This window comes from Phyllopteryx taeniolatus, chromosome 9 (genome assembly GCF_024500385.1).
Source record: "Phyllopteryx taeniolatus isolate TA_2022b chromosome 9, UOR_Ptae_1.2, whole genome shotgun sequence".
NCBI classification, from domain to species: Eukaryota; Metazoa; Chordata; class Actinopteri; order Syngnathiformes; family Syngnathidae; genus Phyllopteryx; species Phyllopteryx taeniolatus.
The window spans coordinates 2,980,377-3,006,759 of record NC_084510.1 but is presented as its reverse complement, the minus strand read 5'-3'; the positions used below and the strand labels follow the sequence as shown (position 1 = coordinate 3,006,759).

The 26,383-nt window shown below is 41.3% G+C and overlaps 1 protein-coding gene across 15 annotated transcripts in view; it reads right to left on the bottom strand.

The window, feature by feature from the left end:
• cadpsa (Ca2+-dependent activator protein for secretion a) overlaps window positions 1-26,383 on the bottom strand; it is a 242,163-nt gene that overhangs the window by 17,271 nt on the left and 198,509 nt on the right. For 2 of the 15 annotated variants that reach the window (XR_009790075.1, XR_009790076.1), the window contains one exon: window positions 4,895-5,074. The exons of the other annotated variants lie outside the window; for them this stretch is intronic. The gene's annotated coding sequence lies outside the window, so the exon portion shown is untranslated. The remainder of the gene's footprint in view (window positions 1-4,894; window positions 5,075-26,383) is intronic. 15 annotated transcript variants of the gene reach the window in all.

Sequence of the window (26,383 nt, the reverse complement as noted above, 5' to 3'; positions counted from 1 at the left end):
TACAAGACCATGCCACATCCACTGTGTTTCACACCTGATGTGGTATGCTTTGGATCATGAGCTGTTCCCCTCCTCCATATTTTTTTTTTGCGACCATTATTATACAGGTTTACCTTTCAATAGGTTTTTATAAATAAAATAAAGGGTGGGGAGGTGGGGTTTTTGATCTAATCTAGCTTTCCTGCTTCCTGTGGACTTCTTTTAAGATGCTGAAAATGAAGGATAAAATAGCAGTGTTTTCTAAATGGCAATTGCCTTACTTTTGTGAACCATATTAAATCCAAGCTGAAGGTTTACACTTCAGCTACATTTTGATTATTTTATTTCAAATCTATTGTGCTATTCTACATATAAAAACCCTGTCACTCTGCAAATGTTTTGTACCTAACTGTCCATAAAATTAATCCATCCATAAACCTTTTGTAAAATTGTTATCCTGTTTTGGAAACTCAATGCACTGGAAGATAACAATGAGTTGACTATGACTATTGATCATTTTCTGTATAGAAATTATAGGAGGTATTTGATAAATGGTAGAACAATATTGTGTCTCCTATTGCAAGTCTTTGTCATTTCATCATTATCATAACCAACCACGTATCATAACCAACCACGAAGTCATTGGTCACGCCAACATTTGAGACAGACAGGGAGAGAGAGAGAGAGAGAGAGAGAGAGTTCCTGCTGAGACCCAGCTGTGTCTGCAATTAGCAGGAGGCATGGAATGATGATTGTGGATGCGCCAACTCTAATGTCAAGTGACATGTTTCCTTGAGAGGGAGAAGGAAATGTGCGGAACACCAAAAGCAACATTACGTTTGCACATACCAATGCTGATAAACACACACAACCCATATATGCACACATGCTCACACAATGGTATGGATCAGCTCGAGGGAGTGGAAACTCTAAATCTGACTACAAGACATTATGCACTTTACACAATGGGTTTGTCTAATCCTACCTGGTCTTCTTTTCAGAGCCTACCGCTGGCCTATTCTAGTCAGGCTCACAAACTCAGCAGAGAGGCCCCATTGATGAGGACACTCAATTACCATAGTAACTCACACAGTAGGTAGGAACACTCCCCCACACACCCCTCCCTCCGATCCCACTCCCAGCACCAGCCCCACAATCCCCCTTTCCATCCAGCTGCATGCTCAACTTGTCACCCAACAGCAGCTCTAAGCCTGACCCCCAGAGAGTACATGGAGCTTTTCACAGGCTAATGGGGCACAAGCTCTTGCACTGAATGATGTCATTCCTCATTCCTCACAAATGTTGATACATATCAAAATGCAACTTTCCCTGCTTCATGGGACACCCAATGCAGTATGCATTTTTTTCTAAGGTTGGTTTATTTGCAAAAACAAGTTGACAGATGCTCTCTTCCCACAATTGGTCTTCACACACAGTCAATCATTTTCTTTTGCCTTAGACCTGTGACAGCACATTTTGTGTCTCACTATAACTTCACTTAGTGGACACCTTGACACACCAATAATGCTGTTGTGAAATTACTGGAACAACAGTAATTTAAAGTTAAAAAAAAAATTATGAAATAATGCGGTGTTCCAACATTTTTTGTAACACGTACCAGTTCCACTTAAAAGTTGTATTTTGAAGGACCAGCAGAGAAAGAAACGAATAAGTAAACAACAAACTATTACGCTGAATGTACTTGCTGTAATGAATGGGAGCCCTGGGTCGGTTTCGCGTCAAAGAGTCCCATTTTAGGGTAATGTTTTTTTCTTTCAAAAATCTCCAAACGCTTGTCTTTTAATACCGGGTGCTTCGGCTTCCATGTGCTGAAGGAGTTTTGATGGCTTCATTGCCTCATTTGCAAGCCCGTCACAAAACATTACACAGAGCGGGTTTGGTGCATGCAAGTCAACTAGCAATGAAGTTGTAGGCTCTTCATTCTCATTATATTGGCCTTTTCTGCTTTCTTCTTTTTAAGAAGCTCTCCAAATGTTTTTCTGTTTAACTCATTTTTGCAAGCTTACTTTTTTTCCAGTATCATGTGACCGAGGTGAATTTTTTTACAGAGGCGTGTGCACCTGATTTACAAAATAAAACTTCTTTCAGACTCTGATGATCAATAACATATTTCTTTTCAGCTTCTCTGTGCCTCCTGGTACCAAATGACCAACGGTCCGATACTGGTCAACAGCATGGTAGTCAAGCTAAAGGAAACTGAAAAAAGTGGTGTTTTTCCATCCATTTATCTTTGCGTTGGAGGTTAAAATGCAAACATATGAAAATCGTATAAATAGATTTATTTATTATTTATTTATTTTTTACTGTTTAAATTCTACTATAAGGACTATAAATGCATTTTGGTGTTCAGAGGAAGCAAGATAACGAATTTGAAGCACTTCTCCAGTAAAGTGATTGCAACAGTGACTACAAAAACAAGGAAGAAGGAAAAAAAAAAGTATTTTCCAAGTTGTACTCATGTAAATGTAATTATTATTAGCATGTGCTTTGGGACTTCAAATGAGATGAAAATGCATGTGCGTAGAGTTGCTTTAAATGTGTAAATGTATCTACCTCCGTGTGGATAGACAAGAAAGGTGCTGTTCATGGCAAATAACTGGAGCTCAGCATCTTGTACTGGATGTTGTCATCTTCTGACTCACTGTCTCTGTCCATTCAAGCAAGGGGATTGCTTGAAGAGGGGGGAGGGGCAGCAAGACGAAAGCAGTAGGACGAAGTTTTCCCTCAACAAGCCAACAGGTCTCAAACTGTTTTGATTGTGTTGCACACACAAAAGGCGAACTGCTGCTGACCATTGACCATAGTGTGAACGCTGCTGGCATGGCAACATAATGGGCTCAATGGACATTTCAGCCAACCAGTCAGTTAAGGAAGGGGTGCTAAAGAACAGGACAGTGAAGATCTAACAACCAACAAGGAAGGTAAATATTTATGAAAAATCTGAACAGCATTTGTATCGCATTTGTAAGTGTAATGTTAGCTTGATGGACTAAAAAAAAACAAACAAAAAAAAAAAAATATTGTTTAGAAGGTATCGGCACATGAGTCTTTGTGGGATGAGGGTGTTTGTGGGATATGTTGTGAGAAACTAAACAGTTGGAATTATGGTCAGCTACCAGTCATTGAGTAAACACACAATGAGCAATAGAAAAGCTCTGCGGTCGACAATAAAAAAGAAAAAAAAAAGCCGCCAGCTCCGGGCCCTGAGAAAAGTAAGCCATTCTCCTCACAAAGAGCCGCTTAGGGGTGGGGATTGAGGGAAGGGAAAAGAGGGCTAAAACACTTGTGGGCTCAGGGAACTCTATAGAGGGAGCGAAAATGGAATAAGCCAGCAAGCACTTGAGGGTCCCGCCGAGCACCTGAATGGGATAGAGGGGTGGAGTGCCAGAGGGGGTCTGGTGAAGGTGAATGGCCTTCTTTTTGGGTCCAATTTGTCTCTTTTCACCCCGCTCGCCCTGCTCCGACTCTGACAGATGTACAAAGATGGAGCGGCGCTGGGCCACTCATCCACATACGCCCGTGAGCAGCTGTCACTTTTGTCAGGCAAGTTAATCAAACAAATGCCACCGTACCACCCTTTTTAACAAGGCAAAGGGAAAGAGGGGTGAAAGGAAGGATGTAAAAGGGTGATAGAGACCCCAGAGATAACATGCAGGTCCTTGATCAATTCACCCCGCCAGACCTCATCAATAAACCAGCAGGACCTGATAAAGGAGAAGTCTTCATTAAACTTGCATTTCCTGCTTCTGACGATCATGGCTTCAGTGATCTTAGCTGTTTCCTCCCAGCAACAGAGAGCTCGGAATCTTCATCCAGGATTTGAAGTCCCAAAGAAACGAAAAGGGGGAAACAAAATGCTCCCTCTTTGTAATTATTAAGACTCTAAGCTGCTTACAGACTTCATTAAACAGGAGCGAAACCTTTTTGTTAAAACAGTCACACACAGTCAATCCAGCCGATCCCTTTTGGCTGGCCTTTTCAAAGATTATTATTATTGGTGGAACCATGACTATGGCCATTATTTCCTCCCCCCTAACTCTGTGTTACAGTTTCTTTACTTTAAACCAAAAGCGATTACATCAAGACAACAAGAAAACATCAGTTTAGCATTACAGTAGCAATGACAGCGAAGGGTGAACGACATCTGGTGATTAAGTTTTGGTTTAGTAACGTTGTGTGCACTTTACAGAGGACTTTTATTATCTTTGAAATGTTTATGTTCCTAATTTGCTCTTTTCTGCTAACGTGGATTCTCAAGTGTGAGACTAGGATTTTTTATTGTCTGCTACTTAATTTGTAAATATTTAGTTTGAAAGACATCAGTCTGAATCTAAAAAAAAAAAAATGTTCAGTTGTCAATCTTCTGAGTTTGCTTTTACTTCTGTCTTTTGTATTGTAATTAATAGTGTTATTCATTATTTTAAGTGATTATTATGTATCTACTGTACGTCATATCCCACACCAGTCATGTTTATTAACCGTCATCCATCCATAACTTTATTGTCCACGTTAGCTGGGAGGATAAGTTCTGCAGACAACCGGGAATCACTAAAACGGAGTTCATTACATTTTTCCAGTATCCCCACTCATTTTATAAATAAATCTTAATTACCAGACCAATTTGTCCTCACAGCCATGGATACGGATTTTTCAGCAGAATTCTCCGCCTCCACACCTCGCTCCTATCTGCCTGCAGAACACAAGGTGGGCTTCCTCTATAAATTCAGTCTGTTCTGGGGCTGAAAATCAGTTTTGTGACCTCACTGGCTTACATCCCAGTGACCAAAGCAATTGCATTAATATATAGCCTATACTGTTCATTCTCTCCCACGGCCACAAGACCACTGATTTACATTCTGCACTCAGCTCCGTCCCCCTCACTCTACGCTCTCACCTCAGTGTACGATCTCTCCCAACCAATTCCAGTCATCACTGCCCCTTCTTGTCACTGGTCGACCTGTACGCCCTGTTGTCACAGTTCGATCCTCATCATGCCGTCACAATGAACCACACGTAAACCTTCAAACTCCACCCCATCGCCCAATCCTCTCGACTTGTCCAAAAGCAGCAGCATCTGAAAATGAAACCGGTGTTACTGTTATCCATCGAAAGGACCTCAAAATAACCAACAATTTATGCTGTCATCTACAAAAAACAAACCGTGTCTGAAATTTCATTTCCAGAGTCAGCTCTGTTTGTCATAAACGGAACAGAGGATAGGACCCAAAAATGCACAACTCCAAAACAAATGGACAGTTCCAAAAAGAGAGGTTTAATGTACGGGCAGAGGTCGGTACAAAGGCAGGCAACCCAAAAAAGGCAACAGTATCCAAAAACGTGAGGCAAAAAGGCGAGGTCGATAATCAGAACAGGGTCTAGTCTTACTGTGAGTCTGTGACGTGGAAACAAGGAATGCTGGAACGTGACAACAAGGTACAACGAACTGGCGACTAGAAAGAATGAGACACGAGGTTAAATGCAAGAGATAATTAGGGTGAACGAGGCACAGGTGGTGAAGATGCTCTCAGGAGCAGGTGTGTATGAGACAGGGGGAAAACAACAACCGGAGCACACACCCATAACACTGTTCTCCTCCTTGGTGATTTCAACTTCCACATTTACACATCCTGGATCTGGTCTGCTCAACTGGTCTGGCACTACCTCAATTCACTAGCATCGACATCCATATCTCCAACCATATAGCAATCATTATCAACAAGATGCTCAATTTCCATCAGAAACTGTAAATTCGTAAGTCGGTCCGTTCTCTCAGCCTCCATCACCAAAAAAATTATCTGCTTGCCCTCACCCTTTCACCGGATGACCCCAACAACCTTGTGCAGCACTATAACTCCATCCTCTCCTCCTGCCTATGCCTTCATCAAAACAAAAACTCCTTGACTCACTCTGCCCTTTGGTACACTCCGAGCTCCACACCATGATATCGGAAATCGGATTTCACCGTTAAAGTCGAAATTTACGGCGAAATACTTCTGTTACGGGTATTGTCCCACGTGATTGTGACAAAACTCAGTGTGTGTGGGCGTGTGCGTCGATGTGTGAGTGAGACGGGACTGCGGAGGCGTCGTCCGGCGGGACTGTGAAGGAGGAAGGAGTGCACGCAAGTGCGAGTGTGTACAGTGGCAAGTGTAGTGACGGCGACCGGGGAAGAGTAGCGATTAGCGGAGGACCCGTTGACGTTGAATGTGCAGAGGAGCTAATAAAGCCATTAAAGCAGCAAATCGGTGCTCCGTGCCTTTATTGTTGCCGCCACCCAGCTCAGCTGTGCAACGAGAGAAGGGAGTTAACCCCTGCGTCAAGGCGATCAATGACATCATTGACATGACATTAAAGCCGATCAGCTGATCATCATAAAATGCTAATTATTGGCTGATACCGATCAGGCCGATGTAAAGTCTAATCTATCTATCTATCTATCTATCTATCTATCTATCTATCTATCTATCTATCTATCTATCTATCTGTCTATCTGTCTATCTGTCTATCTGTCTGTATCTATATAAAATGGCTATCATAGGAATCTGTCTTTTACACAAAATTTTCTGTCAGCAAACACATTTTCTGAAACTGAAACATAATGACTACTATATCTTGTTTGCACACACTGACATGACTGACAGTGGAAGATAGTTTTTTTTAAACATTTTCAGAATCTCTTCACCAGATGAGAAAAACATGACAAGACACATTGTAGCACTTAAATATATCATGAGATGCATATTTCTAAAAGATACAAAGTGTACATATGTAAAAATTTATTTAAAGTATATGTCTAAATATAAGGTTTTAGAATACTCGTCTGGCTGAAGGCGTTAAGTGTGCATGTGTATTGAGCTCAGCATTGATTAAATTGTTCACTTGGCATGGCTGTGTGCCTGGCAGTTCGTGACCGGATCTCAGAGGTGAAACATCCCGGACCGTCAAGTGGTATGACGGCGGCTTCATCGCCCACTTGTTTGTTGGAATTCCTTTTACCCACTACAACTTAACCACTCCCCCCCTCACCCCTTTGCCACACACACAAACATCCACCCGCTGTGAGCAAAGTACAGTGGGGCGACGACAACAAACTCAAATCCTTCAATCTGTAGCTCAATCTGACCCCTGCCCTTACCCCACTCCACCACAGCCATTCAGCAGTTGGTGATCTGAGCGAGACGGGAGGAGCAGCTGCGATTAAAAAGCGGTTTAAATTTCGTCACACAGAAGTGCAATTTCGCCACGCTTGTGAAGCTGATAACCATCCAAGGTCAACGGAAATACTTCAAATCAATCAATGAGCCGTTCTCCTAATCCCCTCCGGGCAAAAGCAGATTAAGTATATAATTGACCTGTGTAATCCCTGTATCTGCAACCCGAGCCATGGGGGAAGCTTGGAGAAAGGGGGGTTGGCTTTAAGACGCTGAAGTTGTACAGCGCCAGCTCAGCCCTCCTCTTCCTTAACCCCATTTGCCCTCTTCCTCCCAACCTGGCTTCCATGTTACTTGCCTCTGCCGGGTGCAAATGGCATGTGGCAGGAAAATGTGGTGTATCAGTGCCGGTCTGGATTTGGCTCAAGCTAAAGACATGGCTTTTTTAATCAATGATCGCTGGCTGCCTTGTGTTAAGTCCCCTCTCCAGTATCATTTAAGCACATCTGTTTTAATCTGTGCCTCTTCAGCCACTCTTTCAAGAACTAAACCAAGGAGGGGAGGGGGCAAAAGGACTAAATTAATTTTTATCTATTATTTTAACACAAACACACAGGGCATATTAACCACAGTTGTTTGTATGTGGGCCAAACATAAGTATCTTTATCCATTTTCAGGGCAAAGATGCTGAACATTTTCTGGTTAATTTTGAGAATCTTTACAGAAGAATACACGAGAAGTATATATTTTTATTGATTGGCTGATGGACTGTTACTTGTAAAAGAAAAAACTAAATTACTTGAATAACTGGTAATACTAACATAACAGTTACAGTTATTATGTGCACTGCACTCTCATCCCTACTTACGTACAACCCCAATTCCAATGAAGTCGAACGTTGTGTTAAACATAAATAAAAACAGAATATGATGATTTGCAAATTATGTTTGACCTATATTTAATTGGATACACTACAAAGACAAGATATTTAATGTTCAAACTGATAAACTTTATTGTTTTTAGCAAATAATCATTAACTTGGAATTTTATGACTGCAACACGTTCCAAAAAAGTTGGGACAGGGTCATGTTTACCACTGTGTTACATCACCTTTTCTTTTAACAACATTCAATAAACGTAAACTGAGGACACTAATTGTTGAAACTTTGCAGATGGAATTCTTTCCCATTCTTGTTTGATGTACAGCTTCAGCTGTTCAACAGTCCGGGGTCTCCGTTGTCGTATTTTACACTTAATAATGCACCACACATTTTCAATGGGAGACAGGTCTGGACTGCAGGCAGGCCAGTCTAGTACTCGCACTCTTTTACTACAAAGCCACGCTGTTGTAACATGCAGAATGTGGTTTGGCAATGTCTTGCTGAAATAAGCAGGGTCGTCCAATGAAAAAGATATTGCTTGGATGGCAGCATATGTTTCTCCAAAACCTGTATGTACCTTTCAGCATAAATGGTGCCTTCACAGATGTGTACATTACCCATGCCATTGGCACTAACACAGCCCCATCCCATCACAGATGCTGGCTTTTGAACTTTGCGTCCATAACAGTCTGGATAGTTATTTTCCTCTTTGGCCCGGAGGACACAATGTCCACAATTTCCAAAAACAATTTGAAATATGGACTCGTCGGACCAAAGAACACTTTTCCACTTTTCATCAGTCCATCTTAGATGAGCTCGGGCCCAGAGAAGCCTGAGTGTTACTGAGTGTTGATAAATGGCTTTATCTCTGCATAGTAGAGATTCAAGTTGCACTTACAGATGTAGCGCCGAACTGTATTTACTGACATTGGTTTTCTGAAGTGTTCCTGAGCCCATGTGGTGATATACTTTACACATTGATGTCGGTTTTCGATGCAGTGCCACCTGAGGGATCGAAGGTCACAGGCATTCAATGTTGGTTTTCGACCTTGCCGCTTACATGCGGTGATTTCTCCAGATTCTCTGAACCTTTTGATGATATTATGGACCGTAGATGATGAAATCCCTAAATTCCTTGCAATTGTACGTTGAGGAACATTGTCCTGACCAATTCAAGGACGCTCCTTTTATACCCCATCATGGCACCCACCTGTTCCCAATTAGCCTATTCACCTGTGGGATGTTCCAAACAGGTGTTTGATGAGCATTCCTCACTTTCTCAGTCTTTTTTGCCACCTGCCCCATCTTTTTTGGAACGTGTTGCAGCTATACAATTCTAAGTTAATGATTACTTGCTAAAAACAATAAAGTTTATCAGTATGAATGTTAAATATATTGTATTCTGTTTTTATTTATGTTTAACACAACGTCCCAACTTCATTGGAATTTGGGTTGAAGTATATGTTATTAACATGTACACTACTCTTTCTTTTGTTTCTTTTTCCCCATTAGTAGGTGTCTGTGCTTCCAGAGGTCCAGCCAACAACAGCAACACCACTATCTGCTATAATTATTTTAGTTGTTGTATTTCTATTAATAGCTGCAATATACCTTTATCTTTGGTGCTAATCACCATGTTTTTGAAGTTCAAATCCCTCTTCAAATGGGATTACATTTTTGGCATCTTGTTATCAATTTCATATGGCCTGATAAAATATGTATGCATGGGTTGCTTTAAAAGGTGGATTGGTGCCGACAGGTTAGCACATCTGCCTCACAGTTCTGAGGAGCCAGGTTCAAATCCGGCCTCTCTGTGTGGAGTTTGCGTGTTCTCACCGTGCCTGCATGGGTTTTCTCTGTGTTTCCTCCCACATTCCACAAACATGCATGGTAGGTAGATTGACAACTCTAAATTGTCCGTAGGTAGCAATGGTTGTTTGTCTGTGTGTGCCCTGCGACTGGCTGGTGACCAATTCAGATTGTACCCTGCCTCTCCACCAGAGTCAGCTAAAATGCCAGCATGCCCGTGACCCTATTGAGGATAAGCGGTATGGTAAATGGATGGATGGGTTGCTTTAAAAGAAAATTAAATCAAAATACAAATTGTTATCCCCCTGCCTGTGTTAGTATCAACCTGAACATGGCAGGAAATTACTGATAAAAACTGCAGCTCGATGAGGGCATCGCCGTGAAGTGGACTAAACATGAAAATGGGGTTTTTAGTGAATTTCAAATTTAGTTTTTTTCGTGCTGCAATTTTTGCCAAAATATCCGATAACCCGATGCCGTCAAATGTTTTCAAGTTAAAAATAGATGTAGTTCTGTAAAGGATTAATCATTCAAGTGTCATCATTCCACACCTGCCTTCAGTGGATTTTTCACCAGAGCAATATAATAATAAAACTCTCATGATTGGATTGGTGTTTGGTAGGGGGAAAAAAAAAAAAAACCCTAGCAAATCTTATTTCAATACAGTAGCAGATTTTTTATCCAGAGAAATGGGCCAACTATCAGTTACACATTTTGCTCCAATAAAACATCATCTCTAGTCTGTCTATGACAGATTATATGTGTTAGCACTTGTTAACAGTTAATCTCAGATTATGTTTAATTTCTTAAAACATCTTCGGTTATTTAACTTTACCAGTATTAGGCCACATATGGACCTGTCTACTGTCACTGTATACATGAAATTCTGAGTGCTGACATATATTCTGAAATTAAGAGGCCATAGTTAAATAATCTTCTTACTGGCATTACAAAGGCAAATGCATGGTGTAATCTCAATTAAAAGGAAATACAATCTTATTTTTTTCAGGAGGACAACTCAGCGAGATATGTTTAATGAACCCATAGTTATCACCAGGCAACTAATTTAATAGTAATAGTAAAAGTACAGTTGGACCAAAAAAAAGAGAAAAAGTCTAGGCTGTTCTTCTTCAGATTAAAGATGGTGCTAGATATTACACATTTGGTTGTTTCCAACATGATGTGTTGATACGATTTGAAATGGAATCTCTTTACCATAAATCAGAGATAAACTGTGGTACTTACTCTCAACTCAGGCCTGTTGAAAAGATTTTAAGGCCATAATCTTGTCAGATGACAGTAAAAAAAACATGTCAGGTCACAAAACATGATAAAATCTATTTTCAGTATTGTGAAAAAGCAAATAAAGTGTGCAGTTATGTTTAAATGAAAAAAATCTATGTGGTAAATACAAACTGATAATACACGTGGGCTGACAAGTGGGCCATGTTCAAGATCAGTATATATTGGTCTTTCTTTCTTGGCCCAATCAGATGAATAGTTATTGAAAATCATTATGATGATGATACAAAAGAATATAATAGGATCAAAGTTAAGGCAAAATTGTTTGATCTTTGTTATCAAAATACATTTCGCTGTACCGTGTATACACAAAGGTAGCTATTTTGAAAACATCTTGGCGTTTCATCCATGTGCATACTCAGATTTAGGTCACTAAAAGAAAACTAGCAAAATCCATTCATGGCAGTTTAGGATTTTGGTGGCCCTAAATGAGATTTTATGTGGCCCCAAAACACAGAGCACAGGCGCCAAATCAAGCACACTGCTCATAACAAGATGAGGATGAACAAACACACAAGCTAGAGAAGGGCAAATTAATTATCAACAAATATCTTACTTTATTTTGAAATGTCTATTAACAATATAGAAATATCTATAGTATAGAATAGGTTAGGTTTGGTGTTAAAATAGTAGACTGAAATACCGCCTTAATGTTGCCAGTGTACATTGGGTACAAATTGAAAAAAATATCCATCATTAATTAGAAATTATGTTGAAGTTCTACTTAAGTTGCCAAGCTAAAAGTAAGACAATATTGTTTATATGATAAACATTAGCTCACTTTAACAATACAATTTCTTTCCAGCCTCTGCTTGCCCTGTTAAAATTACAGTTGCTACTGTATATTCAATTTAATTGGTTCCACAAAGCGACACGGTGAACGACTGGTTAGCACATCCGCCTCACAGTTCTGGGGACCGGGGTTCAAATCCCGGCCACGCCTGTGTAGAGTTTGCATGTTTTCCCCGTGCCTGCGTGGGTTTTCTCTGGGTACTCCGGTTTTCTCCCACATCCCAAAGACATGCATGCTAGGTTGATTGAAAACTCTAAATTGCCCGTAGGTGTGAATGTGAGTGTGAATGGTTGTTTGTTTATATGTGACCTGTGATTGGCTGGCGACCAGTTCAGGGTGTACCCCGCCTCTCGCCCGAAAATAGCTGGGATAGGCTCCAGCACGCCCGCCACCCTAGTGAGGAGAAGCGGGATGGAAAATGGATGAACTGTTCTACAAAAACGTTTTTAAGTAGCTAACAAAAGTTCGTCATCCAATACTCTCAAAGATTAATTAATGATAATAATTGTTTCTAATTAATAACAATAATTGTTTCTAATTAATAACTTAGACTAGCTAACAATCTTTAAAAAAAAAACTTTATTCTAATAAAAATGCTTTGTATTCCTGTATATTTGCCATGTATTTATTATGTCTAGCCAGCAGGTAAGGGTTTAAAATAAACTGTGGATTTTTATAGTTAAATTTGTACAAAAACAAGTTTAAGAACCACGATAAGAAACTCAACTATAACGTTTATTCAGATTTTTTCCTTCTCCAGTTCTCTTTGTCTTTTCAAAGCAGACCCCAAAACAACAAAACAGCAGTATCACTGAAAAGCTCTAAATGTCCTCTATAGAGGGCAAAGGAGTTAACTCAGTATGTAGTGGGTGGGAGATACTGTGTTCCAGTGTACAAATGTCCACTACAGAGGAGGAGACGATGCATTTTGATAAAAGTATCATTGTTCCTCATCTCTGGCGGCATGGTGGGCGACTAGTTAGAGCGTCTGCCTCACAGTTCTGAGGACCGGGGGTCAATCCCCGGCCCCACCTGTGTGGAGTTTGCATGTTCTCCCCGTGCCTGCGTGGGTTTTCTCCGGGCACTCCGGTTTCCTCCCTCATCCCAAAAACATGCATTAATTGAAGACTCTAAATTCCCCGTAGGTGTGAATGTGAGTGCGGATGGTTGTTTGTTTGTATGTGCCCTGCGATTGGCTGGCAACCAGTTCAGGGTAGTTCTGAGTCCTGCTCGGCTCCGCTGTCCTACGGAGTTCCACTGGGTTCAATTTTGGGGCCAATCCTCTTTTCCTTATATTTGCTGCCCTTAGGTTCTGTGCTGAGATGTCAGATTTATGTCGCTCTGAAAAAAAGATGCTTTCTCAGTAAAACCACTCCTATTATGTTTTGAAGACATTAAAACCTAGATGGCCTTCAACTTTTAAAATTTCAATGAAAAGAAAACAGAAGTGAAAGAGTTTGGTCCATGTGGCTCTTGTAAATCCTCATTTGTTGACTTGGGCCCTTTGACATATTACGCAAAGGCAACAGTCTCGAACCTAGGTTTTAAAATGGACAGTGATTTTAAATTGGATCGGCAAATTGCCGCAGTAGTGAAATCCAGCTTCTTTTACATTAGGCAGCTGGCAAGGGTAAAACCTTTCCTTGAACAATAGCATTTAGAATGAGTAATCCATGGCTTTATTACATCTTGGTAACGCACTTTCTTTTAAAATTAGCTAGCCCTCGCTTTAAGGTCTCCAGTTGGATCCAAATTATGCTGCTCACCTCCTAACTGGAGTGAAGCAAAGCAAAGCAAATGTATTTATATAGAGCATGTCATACACAAAGTAACTCAATATGCTTTACATGATTAAAAGCATTTAAAAACAGAGAAAAAAACTAGTTTATAAACATTTAAAACTAAGAGGAAAAAAATAAAAATATAAATACAATTAAAACAGCGTACAGTGCAAGAAATTAATTTAAAAGTGGAAATGCTCTAAAAAGCATGGGGAAAAAGAAGAGTTTTTAACCTGGACTTAAAAACATTCACACTTGGGGCTGACGTCACTTCTGTCGGCAAGTTATTCCATTTGTGTGCAGCATAATAGCTAAATGCTGCTTCACCATGTTTGCTTTGCACTCTGTGCTCCACTATTTGACCAGAGTCTGTTGATCTCAGAGCCCTACTGGGTTTATATTCCATTAGCATTTCATTCCTGTATTCAGGACCTAAGCCGTTTTGTGATTTATAGACCAGTAGCAGAACTTTAAAATCTATTCTAAAGCTGACTGGAGTGTAAAGTGTAAAGACTTTAGAAGTAATATATAGTAATGGAGTAATATGCTCTGACCTTTTTGTTCTGGTCAGAACCCGACCTGGAGCATTCTGAATGAGCTGCAGCTGTTTAATGTTCTTTTTAGGGAGTCCAGTCAGAAGACCAGATGATTAGGAGAAAGGTTGATATATTGCGTGTCCAGGAGACCAGGTGGAAAGGCAGTAAGGTTAGAAGTTTAGGGACAGGGTTTAAATTATTTTACCATGGTCTAGATGGGAAGAGAAATATAGTCGGGGTTCTTTTAAAAGAAGAGTTGGCTAAGAATGTCTTGGAGGTGAAAAGAGTATCAGATCGAGTGATGAGGCTGAAACTTGAAATTGAGGGTGTTATGTATAATGTGATTAGTGGCTATGCCCCACAGGTAGGATGTGACCTAGAGGTGAAAGATAAATTCTGGAAGGAGCTAGACGAAGTAGTTCTGAGCATCCCAGACAGAGAGAGAGAGTCATGATTGGTGCAGATTGTAATGGACATGTTGGTGAAGGAAATAGGGGTGATGAAGAAGTGATGGGTAAGTACGGCATCCAGGAAATGAACTGGGAGGGACAGATGGTGGTAGACTTTGCAAATAGGATGCAAATGGCTGTAGTGAATACTTTTTCCAGAAGAGGCAGGAACATAGGGTGACCTACAAGAGCGGAGGTAGAGCACGCAGGTGGATTACATTTTGTGCAGATGATGTAATCTGAAGGAGGTTAAGATGACTCTGGTGACTCTAGGAAGACAAAGGCAGAGCAGAGAACCATGTGGTGGAAGCTGAGACAGGACGAGTGTTAAGCAGCTTTTTGGGAAGAGGTGAGACAGGAGGAGCTCCCTGAAGACTGGAACACTGCAGCCAAGGTGATTAGAGAGGCAGGTAGGAGAGTACTTGGTGTATCTTCTGGCAGGAAAGGAGAGAAGGAGACTTGGTGGTGGAACCTCACAGTACAGGAAATCCATCCATCCATCCATCCATCCATCCTCTGAGCCGCTTCTCCACACTAGGGTTGCGGGCGTGCTGGAGCCTCTCCCAGCTATCATCAGGCAGGAGACGGGGTACACCCTGAACTGGTTGCCAGCCAATCGCAGGGCACATATAAACAAACAACCATTTGCACTCACATTCACACCTACGGGCAATTTAGAGTTGTCAATTAATCTACCATGCATGTTTTTGGGATGAGGGAGGAAACCTGAGTGCCCGGAGAAAACCCACGCAGGCACGGGGAGAACATGAAAACTCCACACAGGTGGGGCCGGGGATTGAACCCCGGTCCTCAGAACTGTGAGGCAGACGCTCTAACTAGTCGCCCACCATGCCGCCAGTACAGGAAATCATACAAGGAAAAAGGTTAGCTCAGAAGAAGTGGGACAATGAGAGGACCGAGAAGAGGCGAAAGGAATACATTGAGATGCGACACAGGGCAAAGGCCAAACAAGAGGCATATGATGACATGTATGGCAGGTTGGACACTAAAGAAGGAGAAAATTATCTATACAGGGTGGCCAGACAGAGGGATAGAGATGGGAAGGATGTGCAGCAGGTTAGGGTGATTAAGGATAGAGATGGAAATATGTTGACTGGTGCCAGCAGTGTGCTAGCTAGATGGAAAGAATACTTTGAGGAGTTGATGAATGAGGAAAATGAGAGAGAAGGGAGATTAGAAGTGGCAAGTGTGGTTAACCAGGAAGTGGCAATGATTAGTAAAGGGGAAGTTAGAAAGGCATTAAAGAGGACGAAAAATGGAAAGGCAGTTGGTCCTGATGACATTCCTGTGGAGGTATGGAAGCATCTAGGAGAGGTGGCTGTGGGGTTTTTGACCAGCTTGTTCAATAGAATTCTAGCGTGTGAGAAGATGCCTGAGGAATGGAGGAAACGTGTGCCGGTGCCCATTTTTAAGAACAAGGGTGATGTGCAGAGCTGTGGGAACTATAGAGGAATAAAGTTGATGAGCCACACAATGAACTTATGGGAAAGAGTAGTGGAGGCTAGACTCAGGACAGAAGTGAGTATTTGCGAGCAACAGTATGGTTTCATGCCTAGAAAGAGTACCACAGATGCATTATTTGCCTTGAGGATGTTGATTGAAAAGTACAGAGAAGGTCAGAAGGAGCTACATTGCGTCTTTGTAGATCTAGAGAAAGCCTATGACAGAGTACCCAGAGAGGAACTGTGGTACTGCATGCGGAAGTCTGGAGTGGCAGAGAAGTATGTTAGAATAATACAGGACATGTACGAGGGCAGCAGAACAGTGGTGAGGTGTGCTGTAGGTGTGACAGACAAATTTAAGGTGGAGGTTGGACTGCATCAGCGATCAGCCCTGAGCCCCTTCCAGTTTGCAGTGGTGATGGATAGGCTGACAGATAAGGTTAGACTGGAATCCCAGTGGACCATGACGTTTGCAGATGACATTGTGATCTGCAGTGAAAGCAGGGAGCAGGTGGAGGAACAGTTAGAAAGATGGAGCCATGCACTGGAAAGCAGAGGAATGAACATCAGCCGAAGTAAGACAGAATATACGTGCATTAATGAGAAGAGTGGTGGGGGAAGAGTGAGGCTACAGGGAGAAGAGATAGCAAGGGTGGAGGACTTTAAATACTTGGGGTCACCCGTCCAGAGCAATGGTGAGTGTGGTCAGGAAGTGAAGAAATGGGTCCAAGCAGGTTGGAACGGGTGGAGGAAGGTGTCAGGTGTGTTATGTGACAGAAGAGTCTCTGCTAGGATGAATGGCAAAGTTTATAAAACAGTGGTGAGGCCAGCCATGATGTACGGATTAAAGACAGTGGCACTGAAGAGACAACAGGAAGCAGAGCTGGAGGTGGCGGAAATGAAAATGTTGAGGTTTGCTCTCGGAGTGACCAGGTTGTATAAAACAGGTTGGACAGCCAAGATTCGATGTTTTGGAGACAAAGTTAGAGAGAGCAGACTTCGATGGTTTGGACACGTCTAGAGGAGAAATAGTGAGCATATTGGTAGAAGGATGATGAGGATGGAGGTACCAGGCAAGAGAGCAAGAGGAAGACCAAAGAGAAGGTTGGTGGATGTCGTGAGGGAAGACACGAGGGCAGTTGGTGTTAGAGAGAAGGATGCAGGAGATAGGCTTACATGGAAAAGAATGACGCGCTGTGGCGACCCCTAAAGGGACAAGCCGAAAGGAAAAAAAGAAGAAGAAGTCAGAAGACCATTACAATAGTCAAGTTTACTTGAGATAAAACCATGGATGAGCTTCTCCTGGTCTGCTTGACACATGCAAGCATTCACTCTGGATATGTTCTTCAGATGGTAGAAGGCAGTTTTAGCAATTCATTTTATATGACTGTTGAAAGTCAGGTCAGAATCTATCAGCACACCAACATTTCGGACTTCGTCTTTGGTTTTTAAAGCGAGTGACTCTAGGTATTTACTAACAGCAATCCTCTTTTTTTATTGCAAAAAACAATTATCTCAGTTTTGTTGTGGTAGTAAGTAAGAGGTAAGAGGGAGCACATAACTCTGGTCCTGGCCTCCCTCCATTGGGTGTCTGTGCATTTTAGAATACATTTTAAGATTCTTTTATTTCTTTTTAAATCTCTAAATGGTCTTGTCCCGCATTACATCGCTGAGCTACTCCATCCCTTAGCCTCTGCACATTGCCTCAGGTCAGCTGATCAGCTGCTTCTTGAGGTACCAAGGTCTCAGCGAAGCTCAGAGGGGATAGGGCCTTTTCTGTTACTGGTCCCACACTATGGAATAACCTCCCATTGCACATCAGAGAAGTCTACTATCTATTTTTAAAACCAGTCTTAAAACCCACTTTTATTCTCTGGCTTTCAACCTGGCTTAAGACTCAGCATCTGTTTTTAGTGTTTTTATTGTTTTCTGTTTGTTTTTGTTTTATTATTATTATTTTTTATCTTAAATTGGTTTTGATTTCAGGTCTGGTTGTATTTAAAGTGCTTTATAGATAAAGTTGAGCTGAGTTGATTTAATAAAATATGTTGTAGTATGTTAAAAGTATTTTATATCTTAAAGTTGTGCGCAAAAATGGCAATCTGAAGATTACAGTGTAAGAATTACATCAAAAAAAAAAAAAAAATAAATAAATAATAAAAAAAAAGAAACATTGTCACGTCTGTCTCCGTTTTCAGGCCTTGCGTGGTCACTGCTTTTGTAGTTAAGTGTCACTTGGCACTTCCTGGGTTATTTAGTACTTCCGGTTTTATTTTGGAAGTCTCTGATGGTGTAGTGGTACACTTGCCTGATTTTGGTGCGGGCAGCGTGGGTTCAGTTCCCACTCAGTGGCGGTGTGAATGTGAATGCGAGTGGTTGTCCGTGTCTATATGTGCTCTGCGACTGACTGGCAACCAGTTCAGGGTGTGGTCCGCCTTTCGCCCAAAGTCAGCTGGGATAGGCTCCAGCGCCCCGTGACCCGAACCAGGATAAGCGGTGTTGAAATGGATGGATGGATGGTTTTATTTTGGTGAGTCACGCGCCGTTTGTATTAGTTCTAGTTTTTCTCTCTCTGCCACGTGTCACTTCAGGTGTTTGTAATTTGGGTTAATTAATAATGACATTTAAGACCTGGGCTTCCACTCTTTCAGTTACAGAACGTGGCACCTAGTAAATCTTTGTACCCAGCATTCTTAGCCATAGTTCGACCTTGTGTATGACTGTGCTCGTTTTTTTAACCTTGTCCTTGCCCCCCTTCTTTTTGGATACTGTTTCTTGGTCGGATTGACTACCTGTGTGCCGAACCCTGCATGTAATAAACTGCCTAAGTTTGCCTCTTACCAACTATGTCTTGTCCTTTGTGTCCTACCTGGTCTGTGTCAGAAACCTTGTCAAACATTATGACCTGCATGTTAATATGTCTCGTATTATGGTTCCGTCTTCTGCCTCAACTACAGTACGCCTCCCACTTTATATGCACATTGTACAGACATAAGTATATGAGTAAAGGATGGGTTATTTATGGCCTGTTTTTGATGCTATATTTGAAATTGTCACCCTAGGTAATTAAATAATTGTGCAACAATGCGGTCTGTGTACAGATCACAGCGGACATGGAGGAGGAGGCAAAGAGGTCCAGGACAATATCTCCCGAAGAGTTGGTCAGTGTGAATGAAGTGAACTTGCTGTCTTGCATACTAACCTACTGTCAAAATGCTACCAACTGTTCATGTAATACTAATAAACTCTCAAAATAATACAATACTTAAAAGGGTTTAATCAGGACCTGACTGAGAACGAGGCACAGGTGCATCAGAGGAAGCTGGAAGTCAGTAAGGAACTACCAGAACACAAAAACATAAAATAACATTAATAATGGATTTCTAGTTTCAACATTACTTAATTGGAAAAAAAAATATTACATGTGAGCTGAAGAAAACTACCAAGAAAGGTAAATCTTCTACTCTATGCTGATGGACTTTTATCATAAATACTGTCGCCATGACCTCAGATGTCATCTGGAGGTGGGTATTTCATATAAGAAATGCTTAAAATAATTCATCTGTTGTGAAGTACAAAGGCTGTTGTGTAATGATCATATGTTTTTCATAAGTTGATGCATTTATGTCCTTATGGTCTTGCTGTGGTAATGTTTAGCGTCTGCCACCATTTATCCAGGCAATTGTTACAGGCACAAGCAAGTCTACATGGAAGGACAGAACAGAGGGGGTGCTCATCTGGTTTGGGGACAATGAATCTGTGGACACTGTGTTTCATGTCCTCTCAATGTTCACGAAGGTCCGAGGAGCCAGACAGCCCAACACTGACGTTAACATCATCAATGTGCTTCTGCCAGAGGTAAATGTACAGGTACATCTCAATAAATTAGAATATCCATGCATCCATTTTCTGAGCCACTCAACCTCACTACAGTCGTGGGTGTGCTGGCGCCTATCTCAGCTGACTTTGGGTGAGAAGTGGAGTACACCCTGAACTGATTGCCAGCCAATCGCAGGGCACATATAGACTGACAACTTAAGAGTCTTCAATTAACCGACCATGCATGTTTTTGGGAATGTGGGAGGAGAAAACCCTGCAGGCATGGGGGAGAATATGCTAACTCCAGATAGGGAGGCCGGATTTGAACCCGGGACCTCAGACCTCTGAGGCAGATGTGCCAACCGGTCGTCCATCGTGCCGCCTAAATTAGAATATATTTATTCTAATTTATTGAGATGACATCCTGAAATAAATTGTGCAACATAAGCCTGCACATGAGTCTAGATGTGATTTTATAGTTCTCAATTTTTTTGTGGAACTATGTGAAGCTTCATGTTATGTCCATATTGCATTTTCCAGCTAATAAAACATGTCGATAGTCATCTGCAGGCTTCTGTTGCAGAATTTATTTAGGCATGCTAAACACTTGTCTTTGAAGAAGGATGGGTCTGTTTACGAAATGTTAAAGGATGTATTTGGATGTTTAATTTACAGTGTTATTGTTATCCAAACTATTATTTTATTGTTTTTAAATTCAAATGTAAAATTGGTAATCTGGATATTTTGAATGGCAAAAGCATGATATTGAGGACTTTGGCAGTGGCCAAAGGCAGGGACCTTGGCGATCCGATTCCCGGCTACAGAAGCTGGCTCTAGGGATATGGAATGCCACCTCTCTGAAAGGAAAAGAGCCCAAGCTGGTGTGCGAGGTTAAGAAGTTCCGACTAGATATCGTCAGGCTCACCTCCACACACATCTTTGGCTCCGGTACTAGTCCTCTTGAGAGCGTTTGGCTCTTTTCCACTCTGGAGTTTCCCACGGTGAGAGAAGTTGAGCAGGTGTGGGCAGACTTATTTGCCCCCCAACTCTGTGCCTGTACTTTGGGGTTCACCCCGTTCGACAAGAGGGTAGCTTCTCTCCGCCTTTGGCTGGGCAGACGGGTCCTGAGTGTTGTCTGTGGCTATGCACCAAACTGGAGCTCAGAGTACACGCCCTTCTTGGAGTCCTTGGAGGGCGTCGTGTGGAGACTCCCTCATTCTGCTGGGGGACTTCAATGCTCACGTGGGCAATGGCAGTGAGACCTGGAAGGGTGTGATTGGGAAGAATGACAACCCCCCCCCCCCCCCCCCCCCCAATAAGATCAGTCTTCTGTTATTGGCTAATGAGCACCAATTTCAGACATAAGGGTTTCCACATGTGCACTTGGCACCAGGACACCCTAGGCCGCAGTTCGATGATCAGATTTGCGGTCGTATTATCGGACTTGCGGCCGCATGTCCTGGACAAGAGGGGGATGGAGCTTTCAACCGATCACCACCCGGTAGTGAGTTGGCTCCGATGGTGGGGAAAGATGCCGGGCCGACCTGACAGACCAAAACGTATCGTGAGGGTCTGTTGGGAATGTCTGGCAGAGTCCCCTGTCAGAAGGAGCTTCTACTCCGACAGAACTTCTCCCATGTTTCGGGGGCAGCAGGGGACATTGAGTCTGAGTGAACCATGTGGTAGACACCAGCTGTATCAATGTTTTGGGGATGTGGGAGGAAACCAGAGTATCTGGAAAAAATCCATGCAGGCACCGGGAGAACATGCAAACTCAACACAGGTGAGGTCGGATTTGAACCCGCATCCTCAGAACTGTGAGGCTGATGTGCTAACCAGTCGACCTCCTGTAGATTACAAAAAAAGAAAATCCTACCTTTCACGCTGATGAAAACCATATCAAGTGCAAGCCGGTATTCACTTCTTTACTTTGCTGTGATTGGTCACGTGTTGTCAATCAAAAAATCTCCACTTTGATTGGTCAAATGGTCAACATGTTGGAAATGGTGACTGATACACTGAAGCCCCCCTAAAATAGACCTAACGATGCCACTGGACATACCATACGTATCTAATTTGTATATGTATATACTGTAATTCCGATATAATCTATGTCAATCTTGTGGAGCATTCAATAAAGAAATTGTGGCCCACCCTGAGCCGTTGTAGCTGCTTGTAGTTGTAGCCCTAAACAACCACATAAACTGTTTATGCCACGGGCCAGCCCTGCTGATGTCCCTACTGATGATAATAAAACAGGCATATGCATGCATCCAGTAAACTTGATTATTTGTCCCTATTGAAAAACAGCAACTCTGAGACATTGACATTTTAAGATTTGGGAAGCTTTGTTTTAGGTAGAGGGTTTAAGAGACTAAAAAAACAAGAATGGAGTGACAAGAAAAGCACAACAGAGCAGCCAGAGACACCTTCATCGGCCTCTGTGATGCCGCCGGCAGAACTAATACAACATGACAACAAAGACAAGTCGTACTGAAACTAATTCTGACAGAAAACCTCTCGTGAAGGAAAAACAGATACTGGGCCAAGCAATGGGTCAAGAATCAACAACAAGTAGCACCGGACACCTCTGTCACATCCAACAGCAAGGAAGAGGATAGGAGACGGATTGCACCTGAAGGCCTCCCTTCAACGAAATGGCACAGACAAATAGATGCAAACATATACATACGTCTCCACTGGTCCATGCAAAGAGGCTTAACCATAAAGATACACATTGGAATCTGCTGATCAGGTGCATTGTCATTTTTGACTACTGAAATACAGAATTACTGTATGTACATACTGTATAATTGTGCTTCAAAGTAACTCAGAGATTTTGTTAGTTGCCATTTTCTGCTTAAATATAAAAAATAGTTGCAAATCACATAAGTATGAATTACAACCAAAAACAACAAAAACAAGTTTATACACATTCAAATTCAGTGGGTAGAAAAAGTCTCCACATTCCTGTTGAAATGCTAGGTTGAGATATATAATATATATATATATATATATATAAAAAATGAGAACAAGATAAATCATTAAAACATTTTTAAAAAAAATCTATCATTAATGTGATCATTTAACCAGAACAACTCAATTGAAAAAACACTTATACTGTTATTGGGAATCTGGCTGCGTTTAGAATTTACCAATCACAGTCAGCACACACATGCCACCATTTAAAGTGCCTCTGAATAACCCCAAATCCAGTTCAGAAGTTCTAGTAGGCTATTCATGACAATTCTTTAGTCACATCTTACAGCACAAGCACGAGCTTTCACAGCATCAGAGGGATCTCATTGTTCAAAGGTACCAGTCAGGAAAATTTCCAAGGTATTCAATATTCCAAGGAATACAGTGAAGACAGGCATTATTATATGGAGAAAATATGGCATAACAGTGACATTAACAAGAACGAGATATTCCTCTTAAATTGATGAAAAGAACAGATGAAAACTGATCAGAGAGGATCCTAAGAGGCCTATAGCAACAGTAAAGGAGCTGCATAAATTTTTGGCAAGTATGGCTGTTCAGTACATGTGACAAAAATCTCCCGTCTTCTTCATATGTCTGGGCTTTATGGTCGGGTGGCAAGACAGAAGCATTATCTTACAAAGAAAAGCATCCAACCCTGGCTACACGTATTTGAAAACTGAATACATGTGGGGAAAATGTGTTATGGTCCAATGAAAACAAGATTTTACTTTTTGTGCAATGTGGAATTCTACAAAAAGTATCTCCAATTGGAATAGACGGTGCACGAACAACGACAGCTGCAGCAAGACACCTCCCATTTCAACAGAAGCCTTGTATTGCTCACATCTTGCAAAGAGCCAGCACTGTTAGCCTTGCTGATAGTGGGTTTAGTGATGCATTAGGAAAATGTCACAAGATAGTGGATCGCTTTAAACGCAGCCCTGCTAATACAGAAGAACTACACCAGGAGCAATCAAGACTGGGGCAAGAAAATGAGCCACTCATGCAAGATGTAGCCACAAGGTGGAATTCAACACTGGAAATGATCTCTCGTCTACTGAAGAATCAAGAGGCTGTTTTTGCTTCTTTAAACAAGCAGATGTACAAGCTAGTCATATTAACTCCATCAGAGCTACTAAAATTCAAAAGGATGGCGACTGTCCTTGAGCCATGCAGATAAATAAAAGTATTTTTAATGCCATTTATTGTTTCTTTAATAAGGTCTATATTTGACAGATATTTTGAAGATAATAATTACTTTCCTGAATTGTCAACTCCATATTTGTGAATGAACTGATTTGGAGGTGAGACATGTCTCATGCTCATTGGTTTTACCTGCTCTCCGTCACCTGTACCGCACCATGTATGTCTCCGATGATGACTCAACCTACACTGTCAAATTCAACACTGCCTTCACAAAGGACTTATCTCAACGTGTAGCTACACTCAACCATGAATGGCTCAAGATGGCCACTGTGCTTGACCAACACTTTAAAGATTTAAAATGCCTTGCAAGGGGACAGCGAGCAGAGGGTTGGACCAGGCTTGAGGCCCTACTGCAGGAACAGTGTAAGGATACCACCACACAGGAGCCAGCAAAGAAAAAGAGCTTCTATCTCTCTTGTAGTTTTTTCAAACTCTGATTCAGACAAGAAAAGCCGGTGTAGTAGGGTCCTGAATTTGTACAGAGCAGAATTTAGCGTCAGCGAAACAGACTGCCCAGTGATGGTCCAGTCGAACAGGGACTCACTCACATCTATCTGTCCTGGCCTGCAACTATCTGATTAGCCCAGAAACGTCTGTTCCATGTGAGTTGCTGCTCTCACTTGCAGGTCACATTTACAAAAAAAATAAAGCTGCCTTGAGCTCTGGTAATGTGAACAGGCTAGTTTGTCTGAGAAACTGGCTGAAAGTAGAGGAAATTGTCATGAGGGTATTATGAGGCCAATGTGTTTGCTATTTTTTGCAATAAAATTTTCAAAATGTTATGGCCTTATGTACAAAATGATGTTTGCTAAGGGTACTTAGAGTTTCAGGACTTTCAAATGTCCATTTAAATTTCTTGTTGTTCTACCAGAAAAGGAAAGACGTGTACCTCTGTCCTGCATGCTTTTTACTGTCTCTCCCCTTAGTTTTTTATGTCACTCCCCTTTTAAACTTTGTTCTGTCTGACTGAAATTTTCAATAAAAATCCATCAGAATACAAAGAACCACAGTTTATTATTCTTATTTATGAATCCTAACTATTTTCTTTGTTTTTATTTTTCAGCTTGAACTGGCTTTGACCTCCACAGGTCATAATTCTAAACTGACCTAAATCACTACATCACCTCCTGAAGGACCTACTCCACCCTGTCCACTACCCATTTGAACTGTAGTATTGCCCCCTAGGAAACATGACACATACATCAAGATTCACAATATACAATACATGAAAATTTTTTATCCAAAATATTTAATAATGAACCTCGTCCTGAAAGCCCCCCTCATAAACACACGTGCAATTAGCATTTACCATCATGAGAACTTGTCTCATTTTATACATTGAACTTTTTCTTTTAAATTGCACAAATTGGCAAATTGTGTATGATTAAATGCAGGTTGTGCGAGGCAGGGTTAGGTTTAGTATGATGTGCCGTGTGTGCTGAATATATGTACTTACAGTATGCACACTTATTATGGTCTACCTGTTTATGTATCTTGTACATAAATGCACATAACTTTTTTTTTTGTCCCTGTGTATACACAAACACACTAATTACTGTATACACAATACCGGTATCTAGAGAATACCAATATGATACAGAATTCTACAAATGTTTTTAGGTTAAAGTTCATAATCTGTTTTTATTTTTTCTTAGTTATTTTTTTTTTGTCAGTTTAGGTTTAATTTCAAAGGATTGTAACAAATGAAATAATCAGTAGTCTGTGGTGCAGTTTTATGATGAATTTTAATTATAAAGGCTTTGCTCATTTCAACAGCATACAGGAAAACATTACTCGAAGAACAAAGGGTTAAATCAATAAAAACACAATGATAGATTTGTTTTTATGATTTGGATAAGCTGAAATCAGAGCTCTGTCTAAATTCTGGATAACACAGGTTCCAAAATATCCAGGACGATATAAACACATTGTTGACTTATTCAAAACCAGTTAAGTTTAGCAGTGACTCTATTGAGACTTAAGAGTATTTGTTGAAGTAAACATGTTTGTGTGAGCCTGTTTAATAGGATGTCAAAGAATGGCTCAAGTCAAAGATTAATCCCCCCCACCCTCACCCACCCCACACACACATACATACGCGTGCGTGCAAAATATCATAGGGGTTTCAGATACCCTGATTCTGATTCATCTTTCCTCTGTAGTCAGCTGTAGTGGGCAATACAGACAGGCCCACAACCGCAGTAAGCACTA